Genomic DNA, 17722 nt, shown 5'->3' on the forward strand with positions numbered 1-17722 from the left:
GCACTTACCGGCGAACCTGTCCGAGACACCATTTTCTCGCTCATTTCCTGAGTATCTCGTCACGATTATATATTACATCAAATTTTAGATTTTATTTATCCGCTCGTCTGAACCGACAATCACCCCGGTGTAATAGAAGAAGTCAACGAGCTTCGCGCTCGGGTAGTGGCTTTGGAGAATATGGTGCAGAGATTACAAACACCAGCAGCAGCATCAGCAGCATAACCAGTACCACCATCATCAACGCCAATAGTACCATTACCACCTCCAACCACAACCGCATCGTAAACCTCAACTTCATAATCTGTCCCACGAGCATCAACGTCATACGCACCATAGATACCAAGGAGTACCAACAACAATAACTGACAAAGTATTAATTCATAACTTCATTGGAGAAACATTCCGCGGCGATTATGTAATCTCTAAAGTCTTAGAGATTATCTAATCTAGCCCTAACCATAAATCAGTTAAGCGAACCAAAATGATAGAAGGAAGAGTAGAAACCCTGACAAAAATGGTGTGTGATTAACAAGCTAAACTTGCTTTACCAACAGCATCAACAGTACCGTCAGCGTTACCAGCATCGTCAGTACAGTCACATCCGAATCAACAACAGCGATAACATCACAAACTCCGTCAGTTCAAGAATCACTGTGGACATCATTACGAATGAATAACGTGTATATTGTATCAACGAGTTATGAAGAATTAACTCATTCCCTCTGAAGAAATTATATGTATATTATATATATATATATATATATATATATATATATATTTTGAAATAAATCTTTCCGTGCTAAGCTATTGTGTGTGAATCTTAACTACTCGGTTAATTCATATTACAAATATGCAATAATGTACGTCCTTCGGCCGCAACTTAACCAGCGTTAACTACAATCTCTGTCGCAATTCAACAAATTCCAATTCATAATAAATCAAGTATATATTTGATTTTACACTTTCATCATCGATGTACCCGAAACTTTTCAGATAACATCATTCGTACTTTGTGAAATTCACAAGAATTCCACAAACCGAACATCATACATCAACAAGTAACGAAGTATTGATTCATAATTTCAATGTCATTAAAGAAATACTGCGTAAAAGTTATGTACTTTTTAAAGCCTTTAGGGAATATTCAATTCTAGTTTCAACCGTAAATCAAATGAGTTTAATTTAACATTAACTCATTAAATCTATGTTACATCTGAAGAAAATATACATATATATATTTTCATAAAGACTGTAATAAAATTCTTTTGTACAAAATATTAATTGTGAAATTTTTTTTAACAGGTAGGTAATACCTGAGAGATATATAAATTCACAATTAATATGTTACATTCTTCGAATCTGATTCCGTAAATCATGCATTATACTCCCTACTTTCACAACAATATACATTCTTTTATAGAAATCAAAACAACCATACTCATTCAAAATTTAATTACATATTCTGATTTTGAAATCTCAAAATTCAACTTGAGATATGACCAGAATCATCACTCTTAGATCCTTACATCTTTCACAAGCTATATTTTGACTTCAAAACTGTGTTAGAATATCAAATGTATGTTAACGATTACAATCTGTGTTCAAACCCTTCGAAAATTTCTGAAGACACTTCGAATGATGAGCAATCGAGATGATGATCCAGCCACATGCTACCCACAGTTATGTACCAGAAAAACTCTTGAAACCAAAGTAAAAGTTTAAACAATGTATCCGCGTCAGATTCTTTGGCATTTATTAGCAAAAATAACTTTGCGACTCTTATTCAAAGTAGCCATTTTTGTCATAGCTCCAGCAAATCAACTTTGACTTTTCAGTCAGACTAACCTTATTATAACCTTGAGATATACACCATCGTTACCAGGGAACCTTTTACATTCCACCACATTATTAGCAGATGTACCAACAACTTCATTACCCTTTGACTTTTGCCTCTCCAAAAAGTCATTATAATTATTCATTGAAACCCCATCATTTACTCATTCGCATCTTGTAATGAGAATTTCCATACGAATCATTGGGAATTAGCAATCAGTATTTTGAAATCTCGCAGCATGTCTACGCCAACAGTTATATGTGTATATATAACGTCAATCTTCTGGACTTAATTTGAATGTGAAGTTTCGGAAAAACACTCCGAACTACGAATGGGTTCTCCGAAAATGGAAAAAATGCTGAATAAGCAGCAAAAACTATAAACGACTTTAAACGGTAAAAGCTGGATGATAATGATGAAGTGTGCTGGCAAAGCGCAGAAAAAGAGAAGTTTTGGAACTGGAAAACGGATTGAACAAAGTAGGAAGGAGGCTGTGGACAAATTACAAAGACTGAACCTGACTTCAAAGGATCCAAATGATTCAGTACCTGCTGAAGTCATTAACGAATACCTTGCTCCTGACTCTAAACCTCTGCGGACAACATTCTTCATCATCCTCTGATATTAGAAATTCTAAAATATCATCATATCTTTCATTATAAATATCCTCCATATTTCTGAAGATATTTTCTTAATTTTTCTTATTTGAAATCATTTACCTCTTCGCTATCTGTATTACATCATAAAAGAAACTATTTTAGTTTCTAAATTCTGAAACATTCAAGTTTAAAATAGGAATATTTTGAAGTAGTGTTGGGAACTGAAGCATGAATTAAAATAATATAATGACACTTGATCAATGTGATTATATTACAGTAAGTCATGCTGAGTTTCTAAATGGAATGTGATGATTCACAGATCATAACATCATCATGTGCCATGTTATACGACTCTTGTATTCTATTTAACCTCTAAAATATCAAGAAAATATTTCTTAATGATTCAGCCTTTTCCAAGGTATTCTAGTAATTTGACAAGTCAAGATCGTGCCATTACAATTTCCTTCCTAGAACATTAACAATGTTCATTCCGAAATTCATATCTGTGAATTCTGGACCATTACAAGCGGTGCTTAATCGCAAGAAGATGAAATGAAAGGACAAAACTCCGAAATAGAAAGTGGGGTATAAATTGCAGCAAATAAAAGAGAGCATTAACTGTGAATGATAATGATTATAGAAGACAGAAGCAGAGACTTTGAAATATAAAGGAACATATAAAGCCCAACGACAAACCAGAAATTATAAACCATATATATCGATGCATATAAAGACACGGGAGAACTATAAACACTATAAACCCAAGAGTATAGTAGAAGTAAATAGATTCTTCCGGCGGTAGATGAAAAAGAAGAATGACCGATATGAAAGTTAGAAGTATATCGAGAATCAGAACTGGATGGAGCATATTGATGAATACTTTAAAATATGAGTTGAGGGGGAAAGAATAGAAGGAGATGAAACATGACTAGGAACTTAGAAATCAACAGATTTAACTCACACAATAGCGGAACAAGTGAATCAAACCCTCTAGTGAATAGGTTGAGTTTTTTTTTGATTAATTTAGTCAAACCACAACTAAATCAAGTGTGATTAGATCAACACCTAGAGCTATTATTCACCACCTGGGTGATTTGGACTGAGAGAGAATCGGAGGAGCTCACTAGATCTGAGTGTGTGTAACAAATGAGAGGCTTAACCTAAAATGAAGAACATAAGACTTTATATACCCCTGCTGTTGACTCACCCATACGATTCATTCATCACACGTACGAGTTGGCTTCATCAGCCGTACGGGTGATCACTCACTCGTGACTTCTCATTTAGGTTGTAATTATGACTTAGCTCAGCATCAACCGTGCGTATGAGCCTGTCAGCCGTACTAGTGAGGCTTCATGTAGTGACCCGAACTTTTCCATGTTTATATATATTAATTGAGATTGATATTTACATGATTAAATGTTTCCAACATGTTAAGCAATCAAACTTGTTAAGACTTGATTAATTGAAATATGTTTCATATAGACAATTGACCACCCAAGTTGACCGGTGATTCACGAAAGTTAAAACTTATAAAAACTATATGATGACATATATATGGATATATATATAGTTAACATGATACTATGATAAGTAAACATATCATTAAGTATATTAACAATGAACTACATATGTAAAAACAAGACTACTAACTTAATGATTTTTAAACGAGACATATATGTAACGATTATCGTTGTAAAGACATTTAATGTATATATATCATATTAAGAGATATTCATACATGATAATATCATGATAATATAATAATTTAAAATCTCATTTGATATTATAAACATTGGGTTAACAACATTTAACGAGATCGTTAACCTATTGGTATATGTTGAAATGTCCCGTTCTTATTGATTAAAAACGTTCCATATTAATTGATTTCGTTGCGAGGTTTTGACCTCTATATGAGACGTTTTTCAAAGACTGCATTCATTTTTAAACAAACCATAACCTTTATTTCATCAATAAAGGTTTAAAAAAAAGCTTTACGTAGATTATCAAATAATGATAATCTAAAATATCCTGTTTACACACGACCATTACATAATGGTTTACAATACAAATATGTTACAACAAAATAAGTTTCTTGAATGCAGTTTTTACACAATATCATACAAGCATGGACTCCAAATCTTGTCCTTATTTAAGTATGCGACAGCGGAAGCTCTTAATAATCACCTGAGAATAAACATGCTTAAAACGTCAACAAAAATGTTGGTGAGTTATAGGTTTAACCTATATATATCAAATCGTAACAATAGACCACAAGATTTCATATTTCAATACACATCCCATACATAGAGATAAAAATCATTCATATGGTGAACACCTGGTAACCGACAATAACAAGATGCATATATAAGAATATCCCCATCATTCCGGGACACCCTTCGGATATGATATAAATTTCGAAGTACTAAAGCATCCGGTACTTTGGATGGGGTTTGTTAGGCCCAATAGATCTATCTTTAGGATTCGCGTCAATTAGGGTGTCTGTTCCCTAATTCTTAGATTACCAGACTTAATAAAAAGGGGCATATTCGATTTCGATAATTCAACCATAGAATGTAGTTTCACGTACTTGTGTCTATTTTGTAAATCATTTATAAAACCTGCATGTATTCTCATCCCAAAAATATTAGATTTTAAAAGTGGGACTATAACTCACTTTCACAGATTTTTACTTCGTCGGGAAGTAAGACTTGGCCACTGGTTGATTCACGAACCTATAACAATATATACATATATATCAAAGTATGTTCAAAATATATTTACAACACTTTTAATATATTTTGATGTTTTAAGTTTATTAAGTCAGCTGTCCTCGTTAGTAACCTACAACTAGTTGTCCACAGTTAGATGTACAGAAATAAATCGATAAATATTATCTTGAATCAATCCACGATCCAGTGTATACGTATCTCAGTATTGATCACAACTCAAACTATATATATTTTGGAATCAACCTCAACCCTGTATAGCTAACTCCAACATTCACATATAGAGTGTCTATGGTTGTTCCGAAATATATATAGATGTGTCGACATGATAGGTCGAAACATTGTATACGTGTCTATGGTATCTCAAGATTACATAATATATAATACAAGTTGATTAAGTTATGGTTGGAATAGATTTGTTACCAATTTTCACGTAGCTAAAATGAGAAAAATTATCCAATCTTGTTTTACCCATAACTTCTTCATTTTAAATCCGTTTTGAGTGAATCAAATTGCTATGGTTTCATATTGAACTCTATTTTATGAATCTAAACAAAAAAAGTATAGGTTTCTAGTCGGAAAAATAAGTTACAAGTCGTTTTTGTAAAGGTAGTCATTTCAGTCGAAAGAACGACGTCTAGATGACCATTTTAGAAAACATACTTCCACTTTGAGTTTAACCATAATTTTTGGATATAGTTTCATGTTCATAATAAAAATCATTTTCTCAGAATAACAACTTTTAAATCAAAGTTTATCATAGTTTTTAATTAACTAACCCAAAACAGCCCGCGGTGTTACTACGACGGCGTAAATCCGGTTTTACGGTGTTTTTCGTGTTTCCAGGTTTTAAATCATTAAGTTAGCATATCATATAGATATAGAACATGTGTTTAGTTGATTTTAAAAGTCAAGTTAGAAGGATTAACTTTTGTTTGCGAACAAGTTTAGAATTAACTAAACTATGTTCTAGTGATTACAAGTTTAAACCTTCGAATAAGATAGCTTTATATGTATGAATCGAATGATGTTATGAACATCATTACTACCTTAAGTTCCTTGGATGAACCTACTGGAAAAGAGAAAAATGGATCTAGCTTCAATGGATCCTTGGATGGCTCAAAGTTCTTGAAGCAAAATCATGACACGAAAACAAGTTCAAGTAAGATCATCACTTGAAATAAGATTGTTATAGTTATAGAAATTGAACCAAAGTTTGAATATGATTATTACCTTGTATTAGAATGATAACCTACTGTAAGAAACAAAGATTTCTTGAGGTTGGATGATCACCTTACAAGATTGGAAGTGAGCTAGCAAACTTGAAAGTATTCTTGATTTTATGAAACTAGAACTTTTGGAATTTATGAAGAACACTTAGAACTTGAAGATAGAACTTGAGAGAGTTCAATTAGATGAAGAAAATTGAAGAATGAAAGTGTTTGTAGGTGTTTTTGGTCGTTGGTGTATGGATTAGATATAAAGGATATGTAATTTTGTTTTCATGTAAATAAGTCATGAATGATTACTCATATTTTTGTAATCTTATGAGATATTTCATGCTAGTTGCCAAATGATGGTTCCCACATGTGTTAGGTGACTCACATGGGCTGCTAAGAGCTGATCATTGGAGTGTATATACCAATAGTACATACATCTAAAAGCTGTGTATTGTACGAGTACGAATACGGGTGCATACGAGTAGAATTGTTGATGAAACTGAACGAGAATGTAATTGTAAGCATTTTTGTTAAGTAGAAGTATTTTGATAAGTGTATTGAAGTCTTTCAAAAGTGTATAAATACATATTAAAACACTACATGTATATACATTTTAACTGAGTCGTTAAGTCATCGTTAGTCGTTACATGTAAGTGTTGTTTTGAAACCTTTAGGTTAACGATCTTGTTAAATGTTGTTAACCCAATGTTTATAATATCAAAAGAGATTTTAAATTATTATATTATCATGATATTATGATGTACGAATATCTCTTAATATGATATATATACATTAAATGTCGTTACAACGATAAACGTTACATATATGTCTCGTTTCAAAATCATTAAGTTAGTAGTCTTGTTTTTACATATGTAGTTCATTGTTAATATAATTAATGATATGTTTACTTATCATAATATCATGTTAACTATATATATAACCATATATATGTCATCATATAGTTTTTTACAAGTTTTAACGTTCGTGAATCACCGGTCAACTTGGGTGGTCAATTGTCTATATGAAACCTATTTCAATTAATCAAGTCTTAACAAGTTTGATTGCTTAACATGTTGGAAACATTTAATCATGTAAACATCAATCTCAATTAATATATATAAACATGGAAAAGTTCGGGTCACTACATATGTAGTGACCCGAACTTTTCCATATTTATATATATTAATTGAGATTGATATTTACATGATTAAATGTTTCCAACATGTTAAGCAATCAAACTTGTTAAGACTTGATTAATTGAAATATGTTTCATATAGACAATTGACCACCCAAGTTGACCGGCGATTCACGAACGTTAAAACTTGTAAAAACGACATGATGATATATATATATATGGATATACATATGGTTAACATGAGATTATGATAAGTAAGTATCTCCATAAGTATATTAACAATAAGTTATATACATATAAACAAGACTACTAACTTAAGGATTTCGAAACGAGACATATATGTAACGATTATCGTCGTAACGACATTTAAATGTATATATATCATATTAAGATATATTAATGTATCATAATATCATGATAATATAATAATTTAACATCTCATTAGATATAATAAACAATGGGTTAACAACATTAATTGAGATCGTTAACTTAAAGGTTTCAAAACAACACTTACATGTAACGACTAACGATGACTTAACGACTCAGTTAAAATGTATATACATGTAGTGTATTTAGATGTATTAAAATACTTTTGGAAGACTTCAAGACATATATCAAAACACTCATACTTAACGAAAATGGTTACAGTTACTTTCCCATTCTTTTCTTTCATCAAGAATTCTAGTCGTATTCTTACCCGTATTATACACAGCTTCAAAACGTACTTACTATGGGTATATACCAATAGGAACTAGCATGGGATTCCACTCTTGATTATGTCATGTATGACTAATCAATTTTAAATTCTACCATGAGCTAGTCAACTAACTAGAACTCCTTTTAACCCCACTCACCACTCACCAATTACCACTCATCATTCACTCCATTTCACTTCCAATTCTCTTTCTAATTCTCTCTCAACACACACACACTATTATGAACGTATTTTTCCAGTAGTTAATCATCATCTTCATCAAAAATCACTTCAAGAATCAAGCTATAATCATCATAGGAAGAACACTTCAAGAACACTTCAAAAATCCCTTCAAGTTTACTAATTTACTTCCAAGCTTTCTAATCCATTCCAAGTAATCATCTAAGATCAAGAAACCTTTGTTATATACAGTAGGTTATCTTTCTTATTCAAGGTAATATTCATATTCAAACTTTGATTCAATTTCTATAACTATAAACTATCTTAATTCGAGTAAAAATCTTACTTGAACTTGTTTTTGTGTCATGATCCTACTTCAAGAACTTTCAAGCCATCCAAGATCCTTTGAAGCTAGATCATTTCTTGTCACTTCCAGTAGGTTTACCTACTAAACTTGAGGTAGTAATGATGTTCATAACATCATTCGATTCATATATATATAACTATCTTATTCGAAGGTTTAAACTCGTAATCACTAGAACATAGTTTAGTTAATTCTAAACTTGTTCACAAACAAAAGTTAATCCTTCTAACTTGACTTTTAAAATTAACTAAACACATGTTCTATATCTATATGATATGCTAACTTAATGATTTAAAACCTGGAAACACGAAAAACACCGTAAAACCGAATTTACGCCGTCGTAGTAACACCGCGGGCTGTTTTGGGTTAGTTAATTAAAAACTATGATAAACTTTGATTTAAAAGTTGTTATTCTGAGAAAATGATTTTTATTATGAACATGAAACTATATCCAAAAATTATGGTTAAACTCAAAGTGGAAGTATGTTTTCTAAAATGGTCATCTAGACGTCGTTCTTTCGACTGAAATGACTACCTTTATAAAAACGACTTGTAACTTATTCTTCCGACTAAAAAAACCTATACTTTTTCTGTTTAGATTCATAAAATAGAGTTCAATATGAAACCATAGCAATTTGATTCACTCAAAACGGATTTAAAATGAAGAAGTTATGGGTAAAATAAGATTGGATAATTTTTCTCATTTTAGCTACGTGAAAATTGGTAACAAATCTATTCCAACCATAACTTAATCAACTTGTATTGTATAATATGTAATCTTGAGATACCATAGACACGTATACAACGTTTCGACCTATCATGTCGACATATCTATATATATTTCGGAACAACCATAGACACTCTATATGTGAATGTTGGAGTTAGCTATACAGGGTTGAGGTTGATTCCAAAATATATATAGTTTGAGTTGTGATCAATACTGGGATATGTATACACTGGGTCGTGGATTTATTCAAGATAATATTTATCGATTTATTTCTGTACATCTAACTGTGGACAACTAGTTGTAGGTTACTAACGAGGACAGCTGACTTAATAAACTTAAAACATCAAAATGTATTAAAAGTGTTGTAAATATATTTTGAACATACTTTAATATATATGTATATATTGTTATAGGTTCGTGAATCAACAGTGTCCAAGTCTTACTTCTCGACGAAGTAAAAATCTGTGAAAGTGAGTTATAGTCCCACTTTTAAAATCTAATATTTTTGGGATGAGAATACATGCAGGTTTTATAAATGATTTACAAAATAGACACAAGTACGTGAAACTACATTCTATGGTTGAATTATCGAAATCGAATATGCCCCTTTTTATTAAGTCTGGTAATCTAAAAATTAGGGAACAGACACCCTAATTGACGCGAATCCTAAAGATAGATCTATTGGGCCTAACAAACCCCATCCAAAGTACCGGATGCTTTAGTACTTCGAAATTTATATCATATCCGAAGGGTGTCCCGGAATGATGGGGATATTCTTATATATGCATCTTGTTAATGTCGGTTACCAGGTGTTCACCATATGAATGATTTTTATCTCTATGTATGGGATGTGTATTGAAATATGAAATCTTGTGGTCTATTGTTACGATTTGATATATATAGGTTAAACCTATAACTCACCAACATTTTTGTTGACGTTTTAAGCATGTTTATTCTCAGGTGATTATTAAGAGCTTCCGCTGTCGCATACTTAAATAAGGACGAGATTTAGAGTCCTTGTTTGTATGATATTGTGTAAAAACTGCATTCAAGAAACTGATTTCGATGTAACATATTTGTATTGTAAACCATTATGCAATGGTCGTGTGTAAACAGGATATTTTAGATTATCATTATTTGATAATCTACGTAAAGCTTTTTAAACCTTTATTTATGAAATAAAGGTTATGGTTTGTTTTAAAAATGAATGCAGTCTTTGAAAAACGTCTCATATAGAGGTCAAAACCTCGCAACGAAATCAATTAATATGGAACGTTTTTAATCAATAAGAACGGGACATTTCAGTATATACACTCCAATGATCAGCTTTTAGCAGCCCATGTGAGTCACCTAACACATGTGGGAACCATCATTTGGCAACTAGCATGAACTATCTCATAAAATTACAAAAATATGAGTAATCATTCATGACTTATTTACATGAAAACAAAATTACATATCCTTTATATCTAATCCATACACCAATGACCAAAAACACCTACAAACACATTCATTCTTCAATTTTCTTCATCTAATTAATCTCTCTCAAGTTCTATCTTCAAGTTCTAAGTGTTCTTCATAAATTCTACAAGTTCTAGTTACATAAAATCAAGAATACTTTCAAGTTTGCTAGCTCACTTCCAATCTTGTAAGGTGATCATCCAACCTCAAGAAATCTTTGTTTCTTACAGTAAGTTATCATTCTAATACAAAGTAATAATCATATTTAAACTTTGGTTCAATTTCTATAACTATAACAATCTTATTTCAAGTGATGATCTTACTTGAACTTGTTTTCGTGTAATGATTCTGCTTCAAGAACTTCGAGCCATCCAAGGATCCGTTGAAGCTAGATCCATTTTTTTCTTTTCTAGTAGGTTTATCCAAGGAACTTAAGGTAGTAATGATGTTCATAACATCATTCGATTCATACATATAAAGCTATCTTATTCGAAGGTTTAAACTTGTAATCACTAGAACATAGTTTAGTTAATTCTAAACTTGTTCGCAAACAAAAGTTAATCCTTCTAACTTGACTTTTAAAATCAACTAAACACATGTTCTATATCTATATGATATGCTAACTTAATGATTTAAAACCTGGAAACACGAAAAATACCGTAAAACCGAATTTACGCCGTCGTAGTAACACCGCGGGCTGTTTTGGGTTAGTTAATTAAAAACTATGATAAACTTTGATTTAAAAGTTGTTATTCTGAGAAAATGATTTTTATTATGAACATGAAACTATATCCAAAAATTATGGTTAAACTCAAAGTGGAAGTATGTTTTCTTAAATGGTCATCTAGACGTCGTTCTTTCGACTGAAATGACTACCTTTGCAAAAACGACTTGTAACTTATTTTTCCGACTATAAATCTATACTTTTTCTGTTTCGATTCATAAAATAGAGTTCAATATGAAACCATAGCAATTTGATTCACTCAAAACGGATTTAAAATGAAGAAGTTATGGGTAAAACAAGATTGGATAATTTTTCTCATTTTAGCTACGTGAAAATTGGTAACAAATCTATTCCAACCATAACTTAATCAACTTGTATTGTATATTATGTAATCTTGAAATACCATAGACACGTATACAATGTTTCGACCTATCATGTCGACACATCTATATATATTTCGGAACAACCATAGACACTCTATATGTGAATGTTGGAGTTAGCTATGCAGGGTTGAGTTTGATTCCAAAATATATATAGTTTGAGTTGTGATCAATACTGAGATACGTATACACTGGGTCGTGGATTGATTCAAGATAATATTTATCGATTTATTTCTGTACATCTAACTGTGGACAACTAGTTGTAGGTTACTAACGAGGACAGCTGACTTAATAAACTTAAAACATCAGAATATATTAAAAGTGTTGTAAATATATTTTGAACATACTTTGATATATATGTATATATTGTTATAGGTTCGTGAATCAACCAGTGGCCAAGTCTTACTTTCCAAAGAAGTAAAAATCTGGGAAAGTGAGTTTCATTTGCCCTTTTTACTCTTTACCTTTTTGGGCTGAGAATACATGCAAATGCTTTATTAAATGTTTTACAATATTTATATGTGTGAGTTTCATTTACCTTTTTACCCTTTATAATTTTGGGCTGAGAATACATGCGCAATTTTTATAAATGTTTTTACGAAATAAACACAAGTAATCAAAACTACATTATATGGTTGAATGATCGAAATCGAATATGCCCCTTTTTATTAAGTCTGGTAATCTAAGAATTGGGAAACAGACACCCTAATTGACGCGAACTCTAAAGATAGATCTATTGGGCCTAACAAACCCCATCCAAAGTACCGGCTGCTTTAGTACTTCGAAATTTATATCATATCCGAAGGGTGTCCCGGAATGATGGGGATATTCTTATATATGCATCTTGTTAATGTCGGTTACCAGGTGTTCACCATATGAATGATTTTTATCTCTATGTATGGGATGTGTATTGAAATATGAAATCTTGTGGTCTATTATTATGATTTGATATATATAGGTTAAACCTATAACTCACCAACATTTTTGTTGATGTTTTAAGCATGTTTATTCTCAGGTGATTATTAAGAGCTTCCGCTGTCGCATACTTAAATAAGGACGAGATTTGGAGTCCATGCTTGTATGATATTGTGTAAAAACTGCATTCAAAAAACTTATTTTGTTGTAACATATTTGTATTGTAAACCATTATGTAATGGTCGTGTGTAAACAGAATATTTTAGATTATCATTATTTGATAATCTACGTAAAGCTTTTTAAACCTTTATTGATGAAATAAAGGTTATGGTTTGTTTTAAAATGAATGCAGTCTTTGAAAAACGTCTCATATAGAGGTAAAACCCTCGCAACGAAATCAATTAATATGGAACGTTTTTAATCAATAAGAACGGGACATTTCAGTTGGTATCCGAGCGTTGGTCTTAGAGAACCAGAATTTTGCATTAGTGTGTCTTATCGAGTTTGTTAGGATGCATTAGTGAGTCTGGACTTCGACCGTGTTTACTTGAAAAATGATTGCTTAACAAATTTTGTTGGAAACTATATATTTTTAACATGTGAATATTATGTGATATATTAATCTCTTAACACGTTTGATATTATGTGATAGATGTCTACCTCTAGAACAAGTCCCATTAACTCACCTAATAATAATGAAGAGTCAAATGTAAATTGGAATGATTCGTGGACTGATTCACAAGTTCCCGAAGAGGAACCAGAAGAAGAGTCGGAACCGGAAGAAGAATCGGAACCGGAAGAAGAATCGGAACCGGATGAAGAAATAGAACCGGTGGGGGAAATAATAAAACGGTTAAGTAAAAGAAAATCCTCAACCAACCGACCAAGGTTAATTATGGTCAATGGTGTTTCCGCCATGGAAGCAAAATATTGGGAGGATTACCGATTCTCCGATGAATCGGATTCCGACGAGAATTCCGATGATGTTATAGAAATTACCCCAACTGAATTTAAAAAGGCAAAAGAAAATAATAAGGGAAAGGGCATAAAAATAGAGAAATCTAATTCCAACCCCGATGAACTTTATATGTATCGTCAACCCCCGAAGTCCTTAAGTTGTAACAATGACCCGAGAACCTCTAAACCACCAGGTTTTTCTAAACCAATGTGGAAAACGACGGCTCGTATTAGGGGAACATCATATATCCCTAGAAACTTGGCAAAACGAACCAAAACCGAAGAAGAAGAAGCAAGCGAGTCGGAATAAGATAGTTGTATTCGTGTGGTGTAATATATGTAATATAGTGTGCTTATGCTTTATGATATATGTAAAAATTGCTTGTCTAGAGTCGGTCAGAATTCTTCGGCACAACTATTTAAGGCGAGATCAGTTTGTAAGACATTCGAAGAATGTTCCAAGAATGCCTTGGTTTATAAAAGGCTTTCGTTCGAAAGATGGGGAATATCACATTGGGAAATCCATAAGTTACGATGTGTTTACTTTGACGCATATATTGCGGGGAACCCAAATGCTATTTTACGCAATGATTTAAGAAATTATTTTGACTCAATATATCGGAATATTGAACTTCGTGATTTAGAAAAAGCGGCTAACATGCAACATAAAGAAGCATGTTATGCTTACGGATTAGTAATTTTCGCTTCTCACCAAAGTGAGAACAAGAACATCGGGCTACAACTATTAAACAAAACGTTTCCACAAGTGACGGAGTCGGTAATTGGGGTAATAAATGAGGTTTTAGATTGTTATGGGACTGTTGGACATTACGTAACCCTCGTCCCTTTGACGACGTTACAACACGCTGTCTTATCAACGGCCATAATGGTTATGTTCCACAAGACCAAGGATGGGAAGTAATCCTAGTAAAACCAGAATGCATGACTTGTTTCTGGACGTATGAATTACGTGTCTTTATTGCCTTTGCTGAACGACTTGTGTACTAGCTAGAATTTCTTCATAACCATCTTGTATCAAATTTATTTTGTGCTATATTTCATGCTATATGTAAAATAAGCGGTATTGTAAGTTTGTAAAATATTGTGTAAAAGTTTGAATGCGAAATATTATTATAATCAGTTTTTCATATAGAATTGTAGTAGTTGAATTGTATATTAGCTACTAAGTATGAACTTAACGGGTAGGTACTACCCGAATTTAAACTTATAAAACGCTAATATGAAGAAAAAGCTTTTATAAATGAGTTCATATTATGCTACGAAATACTATTAACTACTCTTAATATTCTGTATGATTAACTTGTTCAATTTGACTATTTTGAAGGAAATGGCACCGACTACTCGACACACCGTGAATATGAATGAAGAGGAATTCCGTACTTTTCTAGCTTCAAACATAGCCGCAGTACATGCTGCGCTACATACCAACAATAACCTTGGATCTAGCAATACAGAAAATCGTGTAGGATGCACCTACAAAGAATTCACTGCCTGCAAACCTTTGGAATTTGATGAAAACGAAGGACTGATCGGATTGAAACGGTGGACCGAGAAGGTCGAATCGTTGTTTGCCATAATTAAGTGTACTGAAGAGGACAAAGTGAAGTACGCTACGCATACCTTCACAGATTCTGCGTTAACATGGTGGAATACCTATCTAGAGCAAGTGGGACAAGACGATGCGTACGCACTACCGTGGTCAGCATTCAAGCACTTGATGAACGAGAAGTACCGTCCCAGAACCGAGGTCAATAAGCTCAAGACAGAACTTAGAGGGTTACGAACCCAAGGATTTGATATTACCACGTACGAAAGACGATTCACAGAATTGTGCCTATTGTGTCCGGGAGCATTCGAAGATGAGGAAGAGAAGATCGACGCGTTTGTGAAAGGATTACCGGAAAGAATCCAAGAAGATATAAGTTCACACGAGCCCGCCTCCATACAACAGGCATGTAGAATGGCTCACAAACTAGTGAACCAGATTGAAGAAAGAATTAAAGAACAGACTGCTGAAGAGGCCAATGTGAAGCAAGTCAAAAGAAAGTGGGAGGAAAACGGTGATAAGAATCACCAATACAACAACAACAGCAATTACAACAATAATCGCAACAATTATCCCAACAATCGCAACATCAATCGCAACTACAACAAACGGCCCAACAACAACAACAACAACAACAACAACAGCAACTACAACAATCATCCCAACAACAATAATAACCGCAACAACAAAAACAATCAGAAGCAGCTATGCTAAAGGTGTGAAAAGTATCACTCGGGGTTCTGCACCAAATTTTTCAACAAGTGTAAAAGAAATGGTCATAGCGCGGCGAAGTGTGAGGTCTACGGACCAGGGGTTAATAGAACGAAAGGAACAAATGGTGTCGGAACGAGTAATGGCGGAGCAAGTAGTGTCGGAGCAAGTTATGCCAATGTAGTTTGTTATAAATGTGGAAAACCGGGTGAAATGTCCCGTTCTTATTGATTAAAAACGTTCCATATTAATTGATTTCGTTGCGAGGTTTTGACCTCTATATGAGACGTTTTTCAAAGACTGCATTCATTTTTAAACAAACCATAACCTTTATTTCATCAATAAAGGTTTAAAAAGCTTTACGTAGATTATCAAATAATGATAATCTAAAATATCCTGTTTACACACGACCATTACATAATGGTTTACAATACAAATATGTTACAACAAAATAAGTTTCTTGAATGCAGTTTTTACACAATATCATACAAGCATGGACTCCAAATCTTGTCCTTATTTAAGTATACGACAGCGGAAGCTCTTAATAATCACCTGAGAATAAACATGCTTAAAACGTCAACAAAAATGTTGGTGAGTTATAGGTTTAACCTATATATATCAAATCGTAACAATAGACCACAAGATTTCATATTTCAATACACATCCCATACATAGAGATAAAAATCATTCATATGGTGAACACCTGGTAACCGACAATAACAAGATGCATATATAAGAATATCCCCATCATTCCGGGACACCCTTCGGATATGATATAAATTTCGAAGTACTAAAGCATCCTGTACTTTGGATGGGGTTTGTTAGGCCCAATAGATCTATCTTTAGGATTCGCGTCAATTAGGGTGTCTGTTCCCTAATTCTTAGATTACCAGACTTAATAAAAAGGGGCATATTCGATTTCGATAATTCAACCATAGAATGTAGTTTCACGTACTTGTGTCTATTTTGTAAATCATTTATAAAACCTGCATGTATTCTCATCCCAAAAATATTAGATTTTAAAAGTGGGACTATAACTCACTTTCACAGATTTTTACTTCGTCGGGAAGTAAGACTTGGCCACTGGTTGATTCACGAACCTATAACAATATATACATATATATCAAAGTATGTTCAAAATATATTTACAACACTTTTAATATATTTTGATGTTTTAAGTTTATTAAGTCAGCTGTCCTCGTTAGTAACCTACAACTAGTTGTCCACAGTTAGATGTATAGAAATAAATCGATAAATATTATCTTGAATCAATCCACGACCCAGTGTATACGTATCTCAGTATTGATCACAACTCAAACTATATATATTTTGGAATCAACCTCAACCCTGTATAGCTAACTCCAACATTCACATATAGAGTGTCTATGGTTGTTCCGAAATATATATAGATGTGTCGACATGATAGGTCGAAACATTGTATACGTGTCTATGGTATCTCAAGATTACATAATATATAATACAAGTTGATTAAGTTATGGTTGGAATAGATTTGTTACCAATT

Source organism: Rutidosis leptorrhynchoides, chromosome 11 (assembly GCF_046630445.1).
Source record: "Rutidosis leptorrhynchoides isolate AG116_Rl617_1_P2 chromosome 11, CSIRO_AGI_Rlap_v1, whole genome shotgun sequence".
NCBI classification, from domain to species: domain Eukaryota; kingdom Viridiplantae; phylum Streptophyta; class Magnoliopsida; order Asterales; family Asteraceae; genus Rutidosis; species Rutidosis leptorrhynchoides.